General features: G+C 40.0%; 1 protein-coding gene and 1 long non-coding RNA gene across 2 annotated transcripts in view; one reads left to right on the top strand and one right to left on the bottom strand.

Moving 5' to 3' along the window:
- ppil3 (peptidylprolyl isomerase (cyclophilin)-like 3) overlaps positions 1-23727 on the top strand; it is a 359195-nt gene that overhangs the window by 213213 nt on the left and 122255 nt on the right. The gene's annotated exons all lie outside the window — the stretch shown is intronic.
- LOC311082945 lies at positions 553-22746 on the bottom strand. The gene is made up of 3 exons (XR_014606177.1): positions 22371-22746; positions 20903-21043; positions 553-1618 (listed from the first exon to the last, which is right to left on the bottom strand). It is a non-coding gene; the product is annotated as an uncharacterized lncRNA (long non-coding RNA).

Below are 23727 nucleotides of genomic sequence, written 5' to 3'. Positions count from 1 at the left end.
CACCATTGGCAGGGCTCAATCCGAGGGGCGGGATAAACGGTTGTCTTTCAAATTCCCTCTGCACGCAATAGGATAGTGTTACAACCAACCAGAGCGTTTTCCCACCAGCGGAGCTAGTTGATAGATTAAACTTTTAAACTCCAAACACATCTTACTTTTTTAAGAATGACTTCAGTGCCGTTCTTTGTTCTTTTCTCAAAGAAAAGCTTACTCCAAGTCTTCCAGAGTTGTGGCCAAAGCCGATTCGAAAGACCGCTGTTCGCCAGCAGCAGCAGCCATCTTCTTTGTTTTCAAGTAGCAAGGAATTCACGTGGAACCGTCACATGTCATTATGTTAAGCCCGCGCACTATACATGATGTGATTGGTCTGACTAGAGTTTGGTTTTTCCAGCTCGCAAGCCAACGGAGAGTTGCTAGACGACCCTGGCTGCAAAATAATATTTGCTGCCGCTAGAGTGCGTCTAGATTTCTAGACTAGACTTTCTTTTCTGTTTACTGATATGATGTAAATGACGTAAAACTTAAAAAAAAAAAAAAAAACATTGACTTAATATTACAGACTAGTGAATCAAGGTAAGAAAACAACATTTTAATGTATCTGCTCAGTTATGGAATGCCGTTTACATTTTTAAACAAAAATAATTTGCAGTGCAGTGCAATCGATGTCTTATATAAATATTCAAAATTAAGACAATAAATATTTCAGTACTTACTTGATTGTCAAACGTTAGTGCATCATGTTCAATGTTAAAGGTGCAGTCTGTATAATGACAACTCATGGTCGAAATAGGTACTGCAGTCCAATTCAAAATATCGGAGATCGTTGTTTCTCCCGCCACCTCCTCCTCAGACTGGACGGCACTCACACAGGTTGCCAGTTTGAGCACACGCAACAGGAACGAGCGCAATGGACAATGAAAATTGGCAAGTAGCCATCACAGACCAAAACAAAAACAAACATTCCAGCCTGGAAGCCTACATTTCAAAGTAAAATAACTGTCTGTAGAAGTGTTTTTCAGAGAAATGACAAATGAGTATGTGAACTTAACATGTTTCCTCAATATATGCAAACATATTGTTATTTGTATGCTTTAGTAGAGTTAAAAATGTAATACAGCACCTTTAATGTGATGAACAAAACCTGTGGGAACATGAGGAGAACTGACCTCATACGTCCCCTAAAATTCACATTGAGACCACTGGTTAAAAGAAATTGCAAAAAATAAAATAAACGAGAAAAGTTCAGCATGATTTTCATTGCCCAGTGCCCACTTGTTTTGAGATTTTGAGATCTATCCACACATACAATTACTCCAGGGTCTGTGTTCACAGATATTATATAATTATATTTTCAAGGTTCTCTCCTTCATGTCTTGAATCCAAGCGTAGCTGCCGTGATTTTTCCGTTAAGTTCAAAGTTATTTCGTCGACAGTATCCCACTTTGAAGCAACAGAGCAAACGTCAATGAGCACATAGGCATTAGTGTGGTTGTTCGCCAGCGGGTGGCGCTGTTGCACAGATTAGAGGCGCAGCAGTGTATGTTGACTCCCGGCAGCTCCTCCGTGTGGCAGTGTCGGGCTGTTGCACAGCCACTGGTCAGCATGACTCCCAATGCAACTGCAGACACATAAACAAAACAGTGTTTCTGAGAAACCGCATGCTGGTTTACACAGAATCAACTTCAGAGGGATTTAATTTGAAAGACATGATTGTAGGCTTAATTGCAGTTCGCAATAGAACTATCGAGTTGCTAGTTGTAAAACCTGGAAGAGATTCAGCATTTTTGAGCCATGGGTTCATAGGTTAAGAATTTCCTGTGTGTTTTTAGAATGGCGTGTTTTGGATTTATGAGTAGAATTAATGCCTGTGGTTAACATTGCAAGAAGTGATTTGTGTTTTCTTCTGCAACATCAAATACATGCAGTCAGACATGAATTATGAAGTAGGCCTAACTGTTAAATAGATAATTTACTAAGACGTTGCTGGTATAAGAACTATACAACTACCACAAATTACTACAAATTCTTGAAAAACTGTTTGACGACTGTATGTAGCAATTTATTAGTGACTTATATATATATATTTTTAAAACGTTGCTTCAATATTCATGTTTGATGCATGACTGTGTGTAGTTTATATTTCAGAACAAATCATGGAAGTAATTAGCCTGGGTTTCCCCATTCTGCCTTGCACGCAGCGCGATTTTATTCACGCTGCTAGGCAGCCTGGATTCCATGGACCAGATTTTTGCCTCAGCGAGGGGACCAATCACAGAACGGGGAGGGAGCAGCAAGACGATGACGACGTCTATGCGACACACTGAAGCAGTTTGTTTATATCTATGGATATACCTTCTACCCTCATGTTTGTCATGCACAAACGGCAATAGTCGCTGAACGCCATCGTGTACACATAAATCTCTGCCCCATCGTCTTCTTCCTCGTCGAATTTCTGTCACTCTCCATACGTCATCTGGTATAATTGAAACGATTGGCTATGAGCTACGTACAGGCGCATTTGATAGACATTCGTAGTGGCCAATAAATGGCTCTGGGCATTCGTAAACCACGCCTCAAATACGAGAAAATTAACATGTGGTTCCCAGACCACGTCTCAATGAGACGAGGTCTGACGTTAGCCAGGCTAGGAAGTAATGTTAACCACATACATTATTTTAATCAGTGAGTGAATTAGCTTTCTGGCATGGTGTACAAATTGATGTAATGACTGAACAGCTTTATGACACATTAAAGGAATCAATAGGTCTATCTGTAAGTTGTATATCTATCTATACTGTAAATGCAATCTTGCTAGTTTATTGCTAGGTCAAACTTTACCATGACACTATTTATAAGCTCACAATAAATAAATAATAATGATAATAAAAATAATGTAATACACTTTTTCAATGACAGTCTAAAGCCCAAAGTATACTTCGAGTTTTTATGCATACGATAGGGTATACGAACAATGTGCTTTATGTAAATTTAAATATAATATAATCAAATATTTATAATATAAATATTATATTTAAAGATCTAAAGATAATGCTATAATCAACGCTTTTCACGATTAGTATCTTGTCTAGAGCTTTTATCTAGATCTGTAATACTAAAAACGTGCTAAAAGTTTTCGAGAGAGTTCCACATGTAATACTTATTTCATATGCAAAGATGTTAGCCAATCACAGCAGTGGGCCTTTAAGTCTCGCAGCAGACACAGGGAAGGAAAAATGCCTTTTATTTCTAAATTATGACAATTTTAGTAAAAAATAAAAATCATACTAACATCATTGTGCACCCCAGGAAACATTATAAAATAATGCAGTTCAGGGGTCATCCACAAATAGCCCATCAAAGGTTGATTTAACCTGAGTGTCTGAAATGCAGGCAAGATAAGAGGGAATGGTACGGTTGAATGGGATACACCACAAAAACTGGGTTGGCCGATGCTGAACGTATGGATTTGCTGCCGTAAATTAATATTTGAAAAGATTGGATTCTGCTCATATAACCTTTGATTGATCCAGCTTGGAGGTCTTTGCCACTATTAAGATATGTTTTCCTTAGGCAATAACCCTTGAAAATGAACCAAGTCTATGTTAATGCCAGAAATGGATGTGACTGGACCCGCTTTGTCCTGGGACCTCGGAATCCGGAGGTCTGCAAAAACTTTTTGAACTGTGAGAAGATGGGCGGCTGGGATAGCATCATGCGGCAAGATGATTAAGAAATCATTTAGCAAGTGGATATGGGAGGTATTGGATTGCATAATTATTGGATAAAATTCAGCATTGCTTCAGTCAGAGTGTCAAATTTTGGGACTGCTTTTTGCAGCCGAAGGTTAAAGAACGGTGAAATAAAATCTATCATGCCAATGTACCCTAGTAGCCACTCCAATAGGGCTGACACGGAAAGACTCAAATGGGGTGTTTCAAAAAGGGGCCACCCTTACGAAAAAGAAGTATACTTCAAGTTAATTTTATGAAGTATACTTAAGTAATGTTCAAGTATATTTTTAAGTATACTTTTATGTAGTAAGTATACTAATATCAATGTGTACTTGTAGTCAACTTGTGAGTTTACAATTTCAATACTGCTTGGGAATAAATTGGCCCACTTTTAGTATATAAAAGTATATGTACACAACTACACAACTAGGTTTCTCATTTGTAATGCATCTGTACTACAAGTGAACTTATAAGTATACTAGTAGTTTACTATACAAGTAGTACATTTTTAGTTTATGAAAGTACACACTGAAGTGTACTCTCAGTAAACTACTAGTTTAGTAGTTTATACTGCAAGTATACTTGTAAGTTTTCTTTAAGTGAACATAACATTATACTTATAGTTTACTATTTATATATTATTTTTGCACTTGCAGTATACTACTATGTTCAAATGTAGATATTATTTTTTATACTTGAAAAATACCTTTAACTGTACTTTAATTTTAAAAACATTTTATTAGCTTCATGCATCCTTTTTTATCAACACTTGAATGTCGGTAAGTTTCATAAAGAAAGGCAACATTTTAAACAAAAAAGTTGAGAAAATCACATTTTTGTCAAAGACTACGCCTTGATCAGATTCAGAACGATGATCAAAAAACAGATGTAGTAGATTGAGTCCAACACCCCAAAGCTTCATGGACATTTTCTCTTCATGGGTTCGACATTTCATTTGGTAACATTAAGCAGTTTTGATTTGCATGCTGTTTAATGTTTGATGATCATGTTATTTGACATTTGCGTGAGCAATCTTCTAGCACTTGTTTCAGCTTCTTCTTCTTCTCCTGTGTTTTGATCCGGATATTCTGTACTAGAAGATGTTTTAACCACTTGTTAAAAAAACGCAACTTGATCCTACAGAATTAGTCAATTACAGGCCAATCTTGAATCTACCTTTTCTGTCAAAGGCAGTATCCTCACAACTATGTTCCTTTTTAGAAAGAAATGATATCTGCAAGGATTTCCAGTCAGGATTTAGACCATACCATAGTACTGAAACAGCTCTCATTAGAGTCACAAATGATTTACTCTTATCATCCGATCGTGGTTGTATCTCTCTATTAGTGTTACTCAACCTTAGTGCTGCATTTGATACTATTGACCACAACATTCTTTTATATAGACTCGAAAATTATGTTGGCATTAGTGGAATTGCATTAGCATGGTTTAAATCATACTTATCTGACCGTTATCAATTTGTAGCAGTAAATGAAGAGATGTCTTATCGATCACAAGCTCAGTATGGAGTACCACAAGGCTCAGTACTAGGGCCATTGCTGTTCACTCTGTACATGCTACCCTTGGGAGATATCATTAGGAAGCATGATATTAGTTTTCACTGTTATGCTGATGAAACTCAGCTTTATATTTCTTCAAGCCCTGACAAAACTTATCAATTCACAAAATTAACCGAATTGGTCAAAAACTGGATGACTAGCAATTTCCTACTAAAAAACAGAGATTCTAATTATTTGGTAATCACTATTAAATCACTATTAAAATTAACACTTGATGTCTGCTCTGTCAAACCTTTGTCGTTGGTTAGGAACCTGGGTGTGCTCTTTGATACCAACCTTTCATTTGAAAGTCACGTTTCTAGTATCTGTAAAACCGCATTTTTCCATCTTAAAAATATATCTAAATTACATCATATGCTCTCAATGACAAATGCGGAATAATTAGTTAATGCGTTCATGACATCAAGGCTAGATTATTGTAATGCTCTTATGGGTGGTTGCCCTGCACGCTTAATAAATAAACTACAGGTGGTCCAAAATGCAGCAGCTAGAGTTCTTACCAGAACCAGGAAGTATGACCACATTAGCCCGGTTCTGTCAACACTGCATTGGCTCCCTATTAAAATATTGCTGATTACTTTATAAAGCACTAAATGGTTTAGCTCCCCAGTACTTGAGTGAGCTCTTAACGCATTATAGTCCTTCATGTCTTTTGCGATCTCTAAATTCCGGCCAGTTGATAATACCTAGAATATCAAAATCTACTGCTGGCGGTAGATCCTTTTCCTAGTTAGCACCAAAACTAAACAGTCTTCCTAACATTGTCCGGGAAGCAGACACACTCTGTCAGTTCAAATCTAGACCAAAAATACATCTCTTTGACCTAGCATACACATAACACATTATAAACTTCTATAATTCAATGTTAGGCTGCATAGATTAGGTCAGCCGGAACCGGGAACACTCCCCATAAATCCTGATGTACTCGTTACATCATAAGAAGAATGGCGTCTACGCTAATATTAGTCTCTCTGTTTATCCCGAGGTTTACCGCAGTCCGCCGGATCCAGGCTGTATCCAGATCTGATGAAGGACCTGCGCCTGGACACGACGACAATGCAGTCCTGAAGTGTAAACTAGTCTCTCCCCTGTGAAGACCCCTTCTCCTTCCCTTTACCTCTGTACAGATAAAATGTTGTCAAAATAGTTCCGATTCACATGGCTAATCGGAAGCGATAAATAATTCTGCGAATGAGCGGGCCGGAGCGCATTAAGGGTTTTCTGTTAGAATGGTGTCGTGTAAGTGGGCCCTAAGTTAATAACTAATGATCTTTGCAACGGAAGTGAATCGATCAAAACTAACTTTAGCTGGACAATAACTTTATTCTAGAGCTGTTGTAAAGCCAAAACAATCTCTGTTATTTTAATTTCCTATTATCACTGTAAAGCTGCTTTGAAACAGTCCATATTGTTAAAAGCGCTATATAAATGATGGTGATTTGACTTGACATGTGTCATAGCGCCCCCTACTGTATACCATTGAAAACATGGATAGCTGGTAATTTCAGTCAATGGTGGGGAAAGAGTAAAGTAGAATTAAATTGAATTCCTATGTACTGTACATTAACAGTGGACTAGCCTACACAAAAATTCAGATACGCAGAATTAGAAACATATCTGTTTTATATCAATATTCTAATCAATATTTTCAAACAATGTAAATAAGTGTAAAACAATGTAATAAGACTGTATATGAAAAACTATGTAAAAAAAAGTATATTTAATACGCTACTCGATCAAAAGAGTTAACACAACTACAAGCCAAGTATACTTTGAATACTTAATTATACTTTTAAGTATATCTTGATCAAAAGATTGAGTACAAGTACAAGGCAAATATACTTGGACTTTTCTCTCAGTATAAGTCAAGTACACTTAAGTGTAATTTTAAGTATATTTCTGAGAAGTACATAAAGTATATTTCTGAGAATGCTGTCAAGTACATTTCACATTATTGAAATCGTTGCAGACCTTACTCCCGGATGAAAAAAACAACAACTCTGACCCTAGCCTCAAAATTGATGGAAGCTTTCGAACAGGTAGTTGCAGGCTGCAGAACATAACTTGTGGATTTGACCTGATTTGGTTTCAGGCATGAGAGGATTAGATGGTTAATTTACGGACAGGATGTGGTTGAGTGATCGACCGATCTACAGACCATGCAATAATTGTTACTGAAACCCATGAAAACCCTGCTGGTGTCCAAAGCACCCCAGGACACTGATTCCATTGGTATGGACACCTCAAGCCAGGGTCTACCCCTGTTGCAGACAGCCAAGGAAAGAGAATAGGATTAGAAATAGAGGGAGGAAAAGACAATGTTTGAGTGGTTAATGCAGGGTAGAAATTGCAGGGATTGGATTGGAGAGTGTGTTAGATCCGTGGTGTGGGGCTGAGCAGGTGAGGGAGGAAAGTGAGAGTGAGAGCTCCTGGCCATAGTGGGATCTGGGGTGCAGTCCTGGCTTGCTTTAGGGACTTCTGCAATGTCCTGACACATTGCATGTCGCAAATCGCATGTCGCATGCCTGACACTGGAGGAAGGCATTGCTCCGGAACACGAGCTTGGGGCCTGACGGACCATACTCGCTCGATTGGAAGTTCGGGTGGCATCGAAAGAAGGGTTAACAGACTGCAAAGAAACGTACAGGTTGTATAGTTGAGCTTTATTCAATCTGCGTGAGAATTGGATATTTGAATTGATCAGAATTTGTGCTTTGCCCCTTTACGTACAAAGATCGCTGAAGACCCCAGATTATTGTTGTTCAACATTCACTGCACTTTAAAACATCACACTGGACAAACTGAGTATCATTAGAAAAATTAAAGACTCCAGCTTCGATATTTTACCACTGTTTATGATAAAACTGAAACTAAATTTTCATTCCGAAACTGCTGGAATTGCCAGTCTCGTGTATCGCAATTGACCGTGCACAACGGGGGATTGGTACGCTCACAGATGGCCACCCTCGCCTGGTTATCATCAAGATTCATTGCTCATTGATTCATTCAGAGACATCACTATGATTCTGACTGCAGCTAGACGTCAAGGACAGCTCCAATTCGAGGATCAGGTTCTCCACATCGCTCCTGACATTTCCCCGGCAGTTCGTGCATTAAGAAAGTCATTAATTTCCAAATGAACTTCCCAGCCTTGTTGATCTTCAAAGCGAACAGCATTCAGAAGACTTTCAAAGAGCAGAAAGATGCCAAAGCTTATATGGATGATAATATGTGAACTCCTTTGTTTAGCTTAACGATGAGTGTTTGGTATCTTTCTCAGAGACATTTCATTTTATGAATGTGAACTCATTTATGTTTAGCTTAACGATGGGTGTTTGGTATTTAAGAGAATAGGGAGAATTTTCTCATGTGACTTTAGTTTGATGTGAAGCCTATTGTTGGGGGGTATATAGCACTTAGAGTATAGCACTTCTTAGCTTTTCTTTTTTGCTCCACAGACATGGGTGTACCCAATCTTTTCCTTGTTTGTTTTTGTATTTATATAGTTCGAAACTGGTTTACTTTAGCTTGGACCGGAGTTTAAAGTTCACTTCCCCATCCCATGTAACAGGTCACAAAGTGTAAAGGCGGGTATACACTGTGCGATTTTCGTCCGATTTTGAGCCGAATTCTGACTCGTGCGACTCTTTTTCTGGTCGGGCCGATTTTCAGCTTTGTCGTGCGTCGTTTGTCGTGCAGTGTTCGTACAGTGTACAGGGGGAAAAGAGAGGCGATTAACCTCTCACGACCGGCAATCGTATGGTCGGATGAATTTCTGGCATGTTAGAAATTTTGGTCGCTCCTCGTGACTATATCGCACAGTTGAAGCAGTGATAAGAACCGATTGCTCTAAACTCTGTGTTTTTTCCCTCACTGCGCCTGCGCGAAAACATTTCATTGCAGCAAAAAAAAAAAAAAAAAAAAACCCGAAAAAAACGAAAAAAGGGAGATCTTTAAGTTCTGTAGTTCAAAGCTACAAATTACTGTTGCTTACCTCCAGTTCGTGTTGCAAAATGGATTAACCATTACCCACTTCTTCCAAGCCACTTGCCTCTTTTATTGTTAAAAAATGTTTTTGAAATAAAGCTGTTTTTAATTTTCATTGATGAATTATTGCAGTGTTCGGACATATTATAGACTGTTAATAATTAATTATATGTATATAATTAATTGTAATCGACCTAAATGTTTTAGACAATTTTTAATGAGGAGAAGTAAGCTTCTAGCCTATGTAATATTGTATTATCCTCACAGCGCGTTGGTTATGCAGTGATGCGCTATGAAATTGTTGCGTGGCAATTTAATTATAGCCTATCACTTTAATAGCCTAGGCCTTCCCTAATAATAATAATAATAATAATAATAATAATAATAATAATAATACAACAATACTAGCCTACTAATAATTTAATATATAAATTGGAAATGCTAAATCTTCTTGATATTGATAGCTGATGCTTGTTTCGACAATATCTCTGGATAGGCTACATATGATATCATCCATAGGCACAACCCGGCACAAGGATTTATCGCGCTGATTTGCGTATATTTCACACGCATAGTGTGAGCAGTCAAGTCGCAGCTCGACGTTCGGACCGTACAGTGTGAGCACATAAATCCTGAGCTTTGGCTTTACATCGCATGCGATCTACTCGTTCAGTGTGAGTAGGTTCCTTGCTGAAATCGCACAGACATCGCACAGTGTATGCCCGCCTTAAAGGGATACTCCACCGTTTTTTCATATTAAACTATGTTATTCCCTTAACTAAGACGAGTTGATACATACCTCTCTCGTCTCAGTGCGTGCACTCAATCGCTCTGTCTTGCGGCGAAACTTTGTTAGCACTTAGCTTAGCCCAGTTCATTCAATATGGGCCAAGCAGAGAAGCTACCAAACACCTTGTAAGCACTTCGACTTGGCGCAGTAATATCTTCACTAGAGGGAGCGGGGGCCGGTGAGAGGATTTTTCACGAGTGAAGATATTACTGCGCCAAGTCGAAGTGCTTACAAGCACTTGCTATGGTATTCCGCCATACAATATAGTTATCCATTTAACACGCTTAGAAAAGCGCAACGTTTTGTTTTGTGTCACCGTCCTAGGTCGAGTTACACTACGCGAGTAACTGTATTTAAATAGGGAAAACGTGGAGGTGTTTGGTAGCTTCTCTGCTTGGCCCATATTGAATGAACTGGGCTAAGCTAAGTGCTAACAAAGTTTCGCCGCAAGACAGAGCGATTGAGTGCACGCACTGAGACGAGAGAGGTATGTATCAACTCGTCTTAGTTAAGGGAATAACATAGTTTAATATGAAAAAACGGTGGAGTATCCCTTTAAGTCCTTCATCCATTCTGTCACTCTGCCCCAAGCTCACCTGTCTGCATAACTGTTCAGATCCATGCCACTGCTCAATAAAACTGTTTACGTATCACTTGTCTGCTTCCCTCTGTATCGTGACACTAAGGCACTTTTGGAGCTTTCTGGTTTTAAAGCTATCATAGGTTCTGAAATTAATGCTGTTGTCGACTATTCAGTTGATGGGTCAGGACGCATATATATATATATATATATATATATTAAATCCTAATGCTAAAGACTCACCCACACAAAGCTTTTTTCCCAAATTGACTTTATTTTTGCTTCTAGAGGCTTGTTCCATGATATCATGGATGTAGGCATGTGCCGGTATCAAATTTTCATGCTGCGATTAATTGATTGAGCTTTTATCACGGTATACGGTATTATCACGATATTTTAATTGCTCAAGAGAAATGGATGTATTGGGGGAGGGATGTAGAAAAAAAACAACTTGCATCACAATAGGTGTAATTGTGATTGTCAAAACATTTGGTAACTAAACAGAATTTTACACAATTTTCACAATTTCAATTCAGTTCTTGGGATTTGATTTCAATCTTGATTCAATATTGACTCTTTGGATAAATATTAGGTAGGCTATAGTAGATAGCCTACATGTTAATTTTTCTCAAGAAAAAATATATCTCACATAATGCTGTAAACATACAGAGAGCCCTGTCAGCTGGTATTATTAAAGGTTAAAAATTAACAAATTAAATTAAATATAATTTGGTTTTCATTATAATAACAATTATGACACAAGTAAAAATATAATACAAATGTAATATAGTGCACATATTTAGCAAAATACTCCTCTATAGCTATTTTTTCTAGTCAACTAACATTGACGTTGGTCATTAAATGGCTTTCCTGAGGTAATGTAAGGTTCTGTGACATAATTGTTCACCTGCAGTTTTATTGACCTCTTTCCGTGGTTGAAAAACACTGATTGATCGATATTATGTATGAGGCATAAATACTTTTCGGTAAGTTGTACTGTATCTTTAAATAAAAAGTAACAGATGATCGGTTTACTTGAACTGAGGCGCTACAGCGATCGGTCACGTCACATTTACAAGCGCCAAAACGGTATTTATTGTCTGAATTTCGTAATAAAATGGACACAGAACCTGAGAGCTGAGAATTGTTTTCATATCAAAAGTAACCTGCTCTGTCTAGTCTGTCTGGTGTCAGTGTCCTCTTTGCTCCGTGATTTTTGTGTAAAGTTTTGTATAAAGCGTGTGAAAAGTGTAAATTGCGTGAGTCTCACACTGAATGCATAGAGTTGGCAGCCCTGCTTTTAGAAGGGGGATAAATCGTCGGCAGTCCTCCTTCCGCCGTGCTTCTCCATGTGAGGATTCATTACATTAGACTAGAGTGCGCACTGCACTGCATGCACACAGTGCTTCATGTGGGGATTGTTTACATCAGAGTGCGTACGTGTTTCGCGCAGCATATACGCAGTGTTTGTTTAAGCGGTTTGATGGAAAATAAGCTAATGCGCGTTCTATAAATATAAATTCTGATCTATTATTTTTCACGGTATTTTGAAGTGCCCGCGATAACAATACTGTGCATATTCATTACCGCGATTTATCGCATTACCGAATACCGGCACATGTCTACATGGATGTCAGCTTATTGCCAATGGTGCTTTCTGATCATAAGGCAGTGATTGCTCTTGCTTTGATGCATTCTAAACCAGCTCAGGCCCCTAGATGGCATTTTAACACTACTCTTCTTTGCGACAAAGCATTTGAAACGATGTTTTCAAGTCAACTAATGGACTTTGCTGAAATAAATAAGGGTTCAGTTGATGATCCAAGGATACTCTGGGATGCTGTTATTAGAAATTTTGCTTTATGCTTTCAACACAAGGAAGGCTCTAGATTACATGATTTAGAGTCTAAACTTTGTATTAGATGGTTTATTACAACAAGCTTTGATGAGGATGTCATGCTTTAATTCGACCTTGTGAAAAACAAGATAAATGCCATTATGAAACGGCATGCAGAATTTTTAATTCAGCGTCAATTGAATTATTCAAATGGGGCTAGACCCAGCTGTTTACTTGCCCTTAGACTGAGGTTCAATGAACATTTCTCAAATATCACCACAATCAAATCAGGAAATGGTAACATTCTCAATTAATCTTCACAGTTTAATGCTACCTTCCACAGTTTTTATTCTGAGTTATACAGTTCAGAGGAATTGCATAACCAAAAGGCTTGTGACAATTTTCTAAATAACATACCACTTCCCAAGCTGTCTGAGGAGGAGTCTCTAAGATTAGATACTCCCATTACTTTGAACGAGCTTAAGAAGGCCGCTTTGGATATGTGTAGTTTGGGACCTTTATTTTTTTATATGACTCAAACTGCTTTTGAGAGAGGGTCCTTTTCCAGGGATGTGAATATTGCCTTTATTTCACTTCTGCTCAAAAAGGACAAGGACCCTAATGATTGTGCCAACTAGGTCTTTGTCTCTTTTAAATGCCGATCTGAAAATATATGCTAAATTACTTGCACAGAGGCAATTCAGACTGTTATGCATAAGCTTATTAACTGTGACCAGACATGCTTCATTAGTACTAGGCTGGCATCAGATTATGTAAGAAGATTGCTTCATATAATAAACGGTCTCTTCTTCGACTCTTCCTGTTGCTGTCCTTTCCCTAGATACTATGAAGGCTTTTGCTTTTGATCATTTAGAATGCCCATATTTGTGGTCTGTAGTGAAGATCATTGCTCTGGGGTCCTCTTACATTCTCTGTTCATCTACAAGACACAGACCTGGACACGAGCTTGGGGCCGCAATATGATGGAAGCCTCGCATAAAGCAATATGTGCTTTATGCGAACCCCATGACCATGGTTCTGACAGGTAGGACTTGTTCATCCCTGTTTGATATAGCTAGAGGCTCTCAACAGGGATGCCCCCTAAGCTCTTTCTCTTTGCACTTTCGCTTAAACCGTTGGCATAGACAATACGCATAGATAAGGGCATCACTCCAATCACACTATGTGGGACCAGTCATCATATTTCATTGAATGTAGATGATGTCCATTTTAATTTAGGTAACACGTTGCAGTCCATACCTAACATTTTAACTATTTTTGCCAGCTTTGGCAAGATTTTGGGATATAGAATAAACTGGGCTATGTTGGCACTCCTTCTGAATGACACAATGAGAAACACAGTACTACACACAGGTATTTTTGAAATTGAAATATCTGGGTATTATGATCGGTGCTTCTTTTCAATAATTAAAACTAACTACGAGGGCATCTTGACCAAAATTTCGTGTAACCTGGATAACTGGTCATCACTCACAAACACTTACTTACTGTTTCCATAATCAAAATGAATGTGCTTCCCTGTATTGTTACTTCATGAGCTCTATGCTGCCCTTGCCTCCCCTGTCTCCCTTTTGGGATAGGCTACAGAGCATAATTACAGAGCATAATTACCAAATTTGTCTGGAATGGGGGTATAAAGGGTCTTTATACCTTTGAAGAACTTTACTTTCAGTTTCACCTGCAAAGCTCCACCTTTTTTTCCTTTTTAACTTACAGTTGAGGCAATAAATTTGACAATAAATTCTGCCTGACGGGCCGATATTCCTGACCTTGCCCCCAGTTTTGATTGGGACAGCATCTGGGACATGGTGACGCATGCTTCTAGGTTTGTCCGAAAAAAGATGAGAAATCCAAGAAAAAGGTTTCAGCGGTTTCGGTTGAAATATTTGGCGAGGACGAGGAGGTAGCTCAAAATGTTAGGAGTAAAGTGCCTACAAAAGTGGGTGTAGTTGAGGAAAACATTGTACAAAAACCTGTAGGAACAAACTTAACAGATTCATCTGGTGATGCTGCAGCTTTGAAGCAAATGGGGAAAGAGCGAGTGGCATATAGAGGAAGCTTCTGTATCTGATGAAAGGCATCAGTTAACCGATGGTCTAGATATGCAGAGTTCTGAAAAGAATCAAGACATGGAGCTGGATGGAGATCAGTGTTCTGGGGGAGAACAAGATGAATATGTTTTTAAAACACCACAAAAGAGGAGATTTAAACAGGCCACTACAGCAAATAGAGAAAAAAAAAGAAAAAAAAAAGAAAATAGTCAAACTGATACTGAAAGTGAAACTGACCTTTCAGAATATAGTTTTACTTATGATCAAACAAAAAATGAGTCTTCAGAACAATCCTGTGTAGATGATATTAAGCTTTTTTTGAGAGTAACAAAGAATGCAAGAAATGTGCACATTACAGAGTACTTTCCTGATTTGGAGCAATTTGAAGAAAAAGCAAAGATTTTTAAGAGTGAAGGTCTTTTTTCTGATCAAGAGGTTTACAATGAGAGAATTTCATTTTGCTTCTCTTAATTTAAATGGGGCACGAGAAGGGAAGAAAAGGTTTAAATTATATGAGTTAATCAAGGTAAAGAAAATAGACATTCTGTTTGCACAAGAAACTCATAGTGATGTTTCAAATGAAGAAGATTGGGCAAGATAATTTGATGGGTTAACCATTTTCAGTCATAATTAATCTCTAAGTGGCGGTGTTGCTATTTTATTTTCTAATTTAGGTTCTAAGGTTTTAAAATTATCAGCCTATGCTGATGATATTGTCACTTTCATCAAAGAACAAAGTGATGTGTCAAAGATAACAAAGATTTTAAGTGATTTTGGACAACCTAGTCTCCCTGCTGGGTTAAAATGGAGTAGAGATGGGTTTAAATATTTAGGTGTATATTTGGGAGATGATATAACTGTAAAGTAGAATTTTGAGGGGATAGAAGAAAAAATTGTGGGGAGTTTGAATAAATGGAAGTTTTTACTTTCTAATATGTCTGTAAATGAATTGGGGTTTGGTTGCTTCCATTATTTTTAAAAGACTTGACAAGTCTTTGTTCTGGATGAACCTTAAGAAGTTCTCTGTATCTAAGTTACCATTTTTTTTTTATTGTAATTTATTCAAAGTATGGTCACTTTTTAAAGTATTGAGAAGTGAAAAAACAGGCTCTTTGTACTGGACTCTTCAAGAACCGTTGATTTGTGGATCACGTTTGGATGTGTCAAATGAAGGATGTTTTCCTGCTTTGATGGACTTACTTATTAAATCTCATATCATTACTCTCGGAAGTCTAATTCATATAACTGAACATGATTTATCTGACACTAAAGCAATGGAAGAAAAGTTGAAGACCCGTGTAGTAACTCGGCTGTTGTCTAAGTGGAAAGAAATCATTAACAAAGAAGAGTTAAAAATTATAAAGGACTTTGAAGAAGGGTGGATTCAACTAAAGGATGTAAGTATTCAAGAAAACGTTCTTATGAATGTCAGTTGTTTAACTTTTTCTTGGGTCAAGCAAAAATGGCAATCTATGTAAGTAGAAAATTCTGATACAGATGTAATATTTTTCAATGTTGTTGAAATCAAGAATCCTAATTGATTTCCGGTATTACAATACAACAAATAATCTAATGTTGTTTGAGCAAAGATGGTGTATAAAAGATGTTCTCTGTAATATCATTCATTCATTCTCTCTCTCTCTCTCTCTCTCTCTCTCTCTCTCTCTCTCTCTCCCTTTCTTTATTTCTCTCTCTCTCTCTCTCTCTCTCTCCTCCCCCCTCCCTCCCTCCCTCCCCCCTCCCTCCCTCCCTCCTTCCCAATATCAATTCCTGCCAAATTCACATGATACATTCAAGGATACCAAGGGACAGTTTACATAGAAACAAATCTACCCACAGGAGTTATGTCAGTAATGCATAACCATAAGTTCATCCACCTACAGTAGTCTCACTGCTAAAAGGATCATTAAGAAAGCTTCATAGTGAGGAATCAGTAGCCTATACAGTATGTGTTACAACAAAAATACAAGCAGACTCTACAAAGACTTCCATTGTAAGTGCATTTCCCCTTCGAGGAACTCGCATTGCGTCGATGAAGCTTTGGGAACGCCTCCTTCATGAATTTTGTCTGAAGCATCTATGTCAACTAGTCCAATGGTGGGAGTGAGCTTCACAGGCGGGTGATGTCATGACCAGGAAAGGATAAAAGCACATCCGGTGCAACCGGCAGCTTCTGTTGCCTCAGCAAGCGATCTGTGTCAAACCTGTCTGTCATATTTACTGTTGTCTGTCGTACAAAGTTTATATTATGGCGAAACAAGTCTACAAGCCCTGTGTTCCTCCCTGCCCGCGTTATTTAACGGGTGGGGATACACACAATCTTTGTGTGATTTGTTTGGGAGTGGAGCATGCAGTATCAGCCTTCGAGGGGGCTGATTGCCAGCATTGCGAGAAGCTGCCGCTTCGCACGCTCTGCTCCCGCCTGTCACTTTTCGACACTGAAAGTGGCGAGGCTTGCGATCCTCGGGGTGCTGGACCCGCTTCTGCTGAGGCAGACGGAGAAGGCATTCCTGGGGATCGCAAATGGATCTCTCAGCGGGGTTGGAGACGGGTCCGAGGACCCTTTCTCCTTCCTTACCTGGGAGATGCAGCTCTGGCCCCACTCAGGCTGCAGGGCATACACATTCTGAATTACATAGATGACTGGCTGATTTTAGCGGAATCAGAACAGTTGGCGGTTCGGCATCGAGATGTCGTCCTCGCTCATATGCAGAAATTGGGGTTGAGGCTCAATGCCAAGAAGAGTGTGCTATCTCCAGTACAGAGGACCACTTTTCTTGGAGTGGTCTGGGATTCGGTCACGATGCGAGCTGCTAGCCGCAATCCTCACAGCCACGAAAGAGCTAAAGCTAGGCCAGTCACGCACTGTGAGACAGTTCGAGAGACTGTTGGGCCTCATGGCAGCGGCGTCCAATGTGATACCCTTTGGCCTGCTGTACATGAGACCTTTGCAGTGGTGGCTCAGGACCAGAGGGTTCTCCCCAAGGGGAAACCCAGTTCATACATTCAAGATCACGCGGCGGTGTCTCCGCGCCTTGGCTATATGGAGGGAGCACTGGTTCCTGTCCCAGGGTCCGGTACTGGGAGCTCTTTGCCATCGAGTTGCGATATCGACAGATGCTTCCCTTACCGGCTGGGGAGCGGTAATGGAAGGCGCTCAGCTCAGGGTCTGTGGGAAAGTCATCATCTCTCTTGGCATATAAATTGCCTGGAGATGATGGCTGTCTTCAATGCATTGAGGCACTTCCTCCCAGACCTAAGGGGCCATCATGTGCTTGTCCTCACAGACAATACATCGGTGGTCTCTTACATCAACCGTCAGGGGGGTCTGCGTTCGCGTCCACTATACAAACTGGCGCACCAGATCCTCCTGTGGTCTCTGGGGAAATAACGCTCTCTGAGGGCAGTGTATATACCTGGGATTCAGAATATAGGAGCAGACACCCTGTCGAAGCAGTGGCTGAGGCCAGGGGAATGGAGACTCCACCCCGAGGCGGTGGAGATCATTTGGGAATTTTACGGCCAGGCAGAGGTGGATCTGTTTGCGTCTCAGCATACGACGCACTGTCCACTTTGGTTCTCCCTTACACAACCCAGCCCCCCTGGGGCTGGACGCTATGGTGCAGATGTGGCCGAGGCTACGTCTGTATGCTTTTCCCCCTGTTGCTCTGCTCCCAGGAGTTCTGGAGAGAGTCCGCCAGGACGGAGTAAGCCTACTGCTAGTAGCACCATGCTGGCCGAGTCGATTCTGGTTTGCAGACCTGATTCATCTCCTCGACGGCCCTCCCTTGGAGATCCCGATCAGGATAGACCTTCTGTCTCAGGCCGAGGGCACTATATTTCACCCCCGGCCAGAGATTTGGAAGTTGTGGGTATGGCCCCTGAGGGGGCACAACTCATAGAGAGCGGTCTCTCAACCGAGGTTGTGGAGACCATTCTTAGCTCCAGAGCTCCAGCTACGAGGAAGCTTTATTTACTCAAATGGAATGTCTTTTCTACTTGGTGTCACCAGCAGCAGTGCGACCCCGTCCACTGTTCTGTTGGGTCAGTACTTGAGTTTTTACAAGACCGCTTCTCATCAGGTCTATGTCCATCCACCTTAAAGGTTTATGTGGCGGCCATTGCGGCTTTCCACGCCCCGGTGGGGGGTACATCTCTGGGTCGAGACCCACTTATTACTCGTTTCCTTTGTGGCACTTTGAGGTTGAGACCTGCAACACGCACTGGGTGCCGGCCTGGGACCTTGCAATAGTATTAGAAGGCCTTTCTAGGGCTCCATTTGAACCCCTAGATTCGGTCTCAGAGAAGTTTCTCACATTTAAGACCATATTTCTTCTTGCTATTTTGTCCCTTAAAAGAGTCTGAGACCTTCAGGCCCTCTCAGTTTCTCCCACCTGCCTTGAATTTGCACCTGGGATGGTCAAAGCTTTTCTCTTCCCTAAACAGGGATACGTCCCTAAGGTACCAACCAATATTCCGAGGCCTATTGTGCTACAGGCTTTCTGTCCTCCTCCATTTATATCTTCAGACCAGGAAAAGTTGAACTTTTTGTGTCCAGTGCGAGCATTGGATACTTATGTTCATCGGACTTCTTCCTGGAGGAAGTCCGACCAATTATTTGTCTGTTTCGGATCACCTAAGCAAGGTGTTCCTGCTTCTAAGCAGACTATGAGCAAATGGATAGTAGAGGCTATCTCTCTTGCCTATGAGTCATCTGACCTTCCGTGTCCTCTGGAGGTTAGAGCTCACTCTACTAGGAGTATGGCACCTCTAAAGCCTTGTTATCTGGAGCCTCTCTTCAAGATGTCTGTGATGCGGCAGGCTGGTCCTCACCGCTCACATTCGTCAGATTTTATAGCCTAGACCTGGACGCTACTCCAGGGTCTCAGGTTCTTAATGCTTGATGTACTGTTCTGTACAGGCTGACACTCAGGTTCTTGAAATTATGGCGATTTGGGTATTCTCGTTCCCAAAGCGTCATTGACGCATCGCGAGTTCCTCGAAGGGGAACATCTCGGTTACGACTGTAACCTTAGTTCCCCGAGAAAGGAACTAGACGATGCGTCGCTCTGCCATACTTCCTTCATCCCTGTGATCGACTTGCTTCGGCATATTTCGAAGCTAGTGCCGGTTGCACCGGATGTGCTTTTATCCTTTCCTGGTCATGACGTCACCCGCCTGTGACGCTCACTCCCGCCATTGGACTAGTTGACATAGATGCTTCAGACGCAATCACGCAGGAGGCGTTCCCAAAGCGTCAATCGACGCATCGTCTCGTTCCGCTCATGCCCAAACAAGTGGCATGAGCACTTGCTCAGTGCTGTCATGTGACAAGTCTGTGAGGCATGCTGAGCTGTGGAGGGAGGCAGAGCTGGCTCAACTTGTGAAAGTGGATAACTCTGGAGGATTATGGCTGGCTGATGATCCAACACGAGAGAGAGAGAAATCCCTGATGATCGCTGTCTAAATGCTCTTATCAGCCTTATCAATTTGACTGTGCAGGTCTGTCACCTTTCTGGAGGACTGTCTGTATGAGAGTCTGGCTGTGTTCTGTCAATGCCATTTGGGTCATGAATGCGGTCGGGTTTTCATTTTACAAAGAATTTCGCTCAAGCAATGATATAAGTTGTGCTGGAAGCCTCAAGCATCACTCTTAAAAATAGAGGCTCCAAAATGCGGTTTTCGCAGCAATACTATAGAATAACCATTTTTGGTTCCCCAAATAATTAACCTTTCAGTGAACATTTCTGAAAAAGAACCCATTTTTCCTTAGTGTGAGAAATATTTTAATGATCTTAAGAGCCTTTATTTTCACTATAAAGAACCTTTTGAATTATGGAAGGGTTCCAAATAAGGAACCTTTATTTTCAAGAGTGTAATAATTCACAGACAGTCTATGCATTACATACATTCAAAACAAATGAAGGTTTTTATGTTTGATTTGGAGATGAAGGTGTTGTACGGGTTAAATCAGGTTAATTAGATGGGGGGCAGGGAACACTGTGATCACTAACTTCAGTTAATCTTTTCTGAGGAGTGATCATCCGCCTCTAATGCTCCTTACACTGCCAAAGTGTGATGACAATTACACGCAGAGAGTCTCACAAGGAGGATTAAGGTGTCTCTGCTGGAGTTCTGTTGCTCAAAGGATTTCAGAAATCCTCACCATGAATTTGACGAACCAAATTGTCACCAAAAACGATCATGATGCATTATTCTCCAAAGCAAATGATGCTCATGAAATGACTGCCTCAGCCATAGAAAACCAGGCAGCCATTTCTGATTGTTGCTGGTGGGTGGTTGTAGTCAAGGGCGATATTCTTACCACTTTCTGTCCTGATGCAGAAGCGATGCTTAAAGCCCTTGTGAGAGTGGGAGCAGGTGATGACTTCGGGGCTGGAGCAGCCTACATCCACATACCTCTGGTTATGCACAATGTTACAGGCATAACACTGCAGCCCATCAACTATAAAGCAGAAAGCAGATATTTGTTTTTATCAGAGCTGTGGATACTAATAAAAAAAATTAAAAAAGCAGCCTACTGTATTCCAAAATGAGCTGAATTCAAAGTAAATGTACAGCAATATCTTCATTCACCATGTGTTTCTCAATGATTTCGCCTCTACTGTGGCTTCAGATCAAACATGGATGAGGTTTTAGCGACTGAGATTGAATTTAGCCCTGAGGTTTTAAGTCACTCAGACATGTGCTCAGAACCCTGCTCTTGATACACATGGGTTTAGCTGCACAGTACCTCTGGCTACACTATGACAGGTGGTTGTTAGGCTAATGTACTGTTCCACTTTGATCATGTTATGTGGGAAAGGCAGTACACTACATGTTATTAATGAAATGCTTTGAAAAAAGTAAATCATTTACATCAACAAGGAAAAGCATTCGCTTGCATGCTTTATTGATGCAATTGTGTCCCACTAATCTTTTGAATGATTTGCAGTGACATGCGATCTGTCTGACATAGTGCTTTGAGACTATCCAGTAGAAATCTGCATAATATGTGCAGTTTCTGACAGGTTATTGGCTTTTCTCGTGTATGGTAATTTATGATTTCTGGTAATGTGATCCCCATGTCCTTTTCAAAAGGCAAAGTTCATCTGGTGGCGGTGGCTCACTTTATATAACCCCCTCACTGGAATCCGTTCAGACAGAAATGTTGTATTTGCATGTAAGATTAGATCTAAATGAGGCTAGTGAGCTTTAGGATGCAACACTGCAAGCAAACAAAGATATCTGAATTCATTACTGTTATATAGCTCAGATACAGTACATTTAAGTCAGACACATTTAAGTCAGAATTCTAGTGTATTATACCTGTAATACGTGTCAAATACAAAATGTGTGTTTGATTGATTTTTGTGTTTCTGAATGTTGCAAAGAGGTCACCAAGCAAGTTCATTGGTCAGGTGGATTGTTCAAAGAACAAGGGCATCAAAGATTTTGCTATATAACACAAAAAACTTAGTATACACGCTATTTGAGCTTAAATAAACACGTAGAGAAAAGACAAATACTGTTCAAAGACTACAAAAAATTGCCTTGTTTTCCAGTAAAAATATCGAAATATGCCGATAACAAGATACATTTACTTAAAAGCTGAATTGAATGGAATATTGCATGAGTTAAGCTTATTTCTCTTGCCCAATAGTTCCCCCCCCCCTTGTTTTAATCACAAACAATCAACAGACACATAAAAATAAAAATAAAGAAAATATATATATATATATATAGTTTTGTTTTTTTCAATGTGACTGACACAAACATACACACACACCTACCTTCTGACATGAAAAGTGTCAGCAATGCCAAGAAATAATACAGTCCATATCCGTGCAGCAGGCGTGTATGGAGAGTCATTGGTGCAGCTGGAGGAAAAGTCACTCAGGGTTGGAAGTGAGATGAATCCTCCTGGGAGTAGTGCTCTCTGCCTCTTTCAGCATGAGCCACCACTCTCAAACAAAACACAAAAGATACTCCACAGGAAAAGGGGAGGGGAGTAATATCAAAAAGGAAAATGGAAGAATCAATAATGAGCCATTAAGAATACATATGTTACATCGAAATGAAGTACAGTCATTTGCCCCTCGTTTCTCCCATCCTTCTTAAACCCTAGAGAGAGAGTCTTCAGTCCCTGCCAGCAGCACACAGTCTGCCTGAGACCTTGTGCTGGATCAGTGGTAATTTGCTCAATGATAATCCCAAAGCCCCTGATAAACACTTTCACGCCCAGTTTCTCACTGTGACAGAAGAGTCAGTCTCCATGCTCTTATGTGTGTGGTATTAGTGTGCCTGAGTCTTCAGGCCATATTCCATTTAATGAAAATTTAAGAAGCAAATGCTCACTCGAGAAGTGATGTTTAATGAAGGAGTGGGTGGGTTTTGGAACAAACACATATGCAAATCAAAAGCGCTTGCTGTGCTTTGAAGGGTCCAATCAGTTTCAGAAGTGATTAGATGGTGACCTGGAACACTTTCATACTGTATACAGACATTAACGTTAGATGTCTCTCTCTCTTCTTCTGCCACCCTTCCTATCTAGTTATCTTAATAGAGTTTCTCTTCATGACACTGGCTGTCGTGATCAAGAAAGTAGAGGTGTCTGGCATGTGTGATGTGTAGCGGGTCTAATTAGGGAAGTGGTAAGGATGACATAAATATTCATATGAATTTACACGTTACAGTCAAAGGAGATGTATGCACATTTGATCTATTTACTCTTTTTCCAAACCACAATCACATGGTAAAACATGGTAGATTTTTACATGTTCTAAGAAAACGTGAGTGTTGTTTGCCTGTGTGAAATTCCCTGCCACAGTTCTGGTTACCAGGGTGTTCTGAGTGGTCATAAAATTTCTGATTTCTTAATTTCCAGGCTTAAAATAGATTTTGAATCTCAGATGTTCACTGTGGTCTCAGACAATTGGACCCTGCTGTAAATATGTTGCTTAGAATGGAAATAGTATTTTATAGAGTTGTTTTTTTTAATGTTAATTATACAGTATGGCAGCAGCAGCAGAAATAAGTGATAGACTAGATGCTATTTATACGTAGTGCAAATAATGGCGGGTACTATTTTCTTAAATTTTATTATAATAACACCTCTCAAAGCTGATATGTGATGGGAAAAGGGAGAAG

The sequence above is a fragment of the Abramis brama genome (assembly GCF_963993115.1).
Source record: "Abramis brama genome assembly, chromosome: 5".
In the NCBI taxonomy this organism is placed as follows: Eukaryota; Metazoa; Chordata; class Actinopteri; order Cypriniformes; family Leuciscidae; genus Abramis; species Abramis brama.
This window is presented reverse-complemented; position numbering and strand designations above follow the sequence as displayed.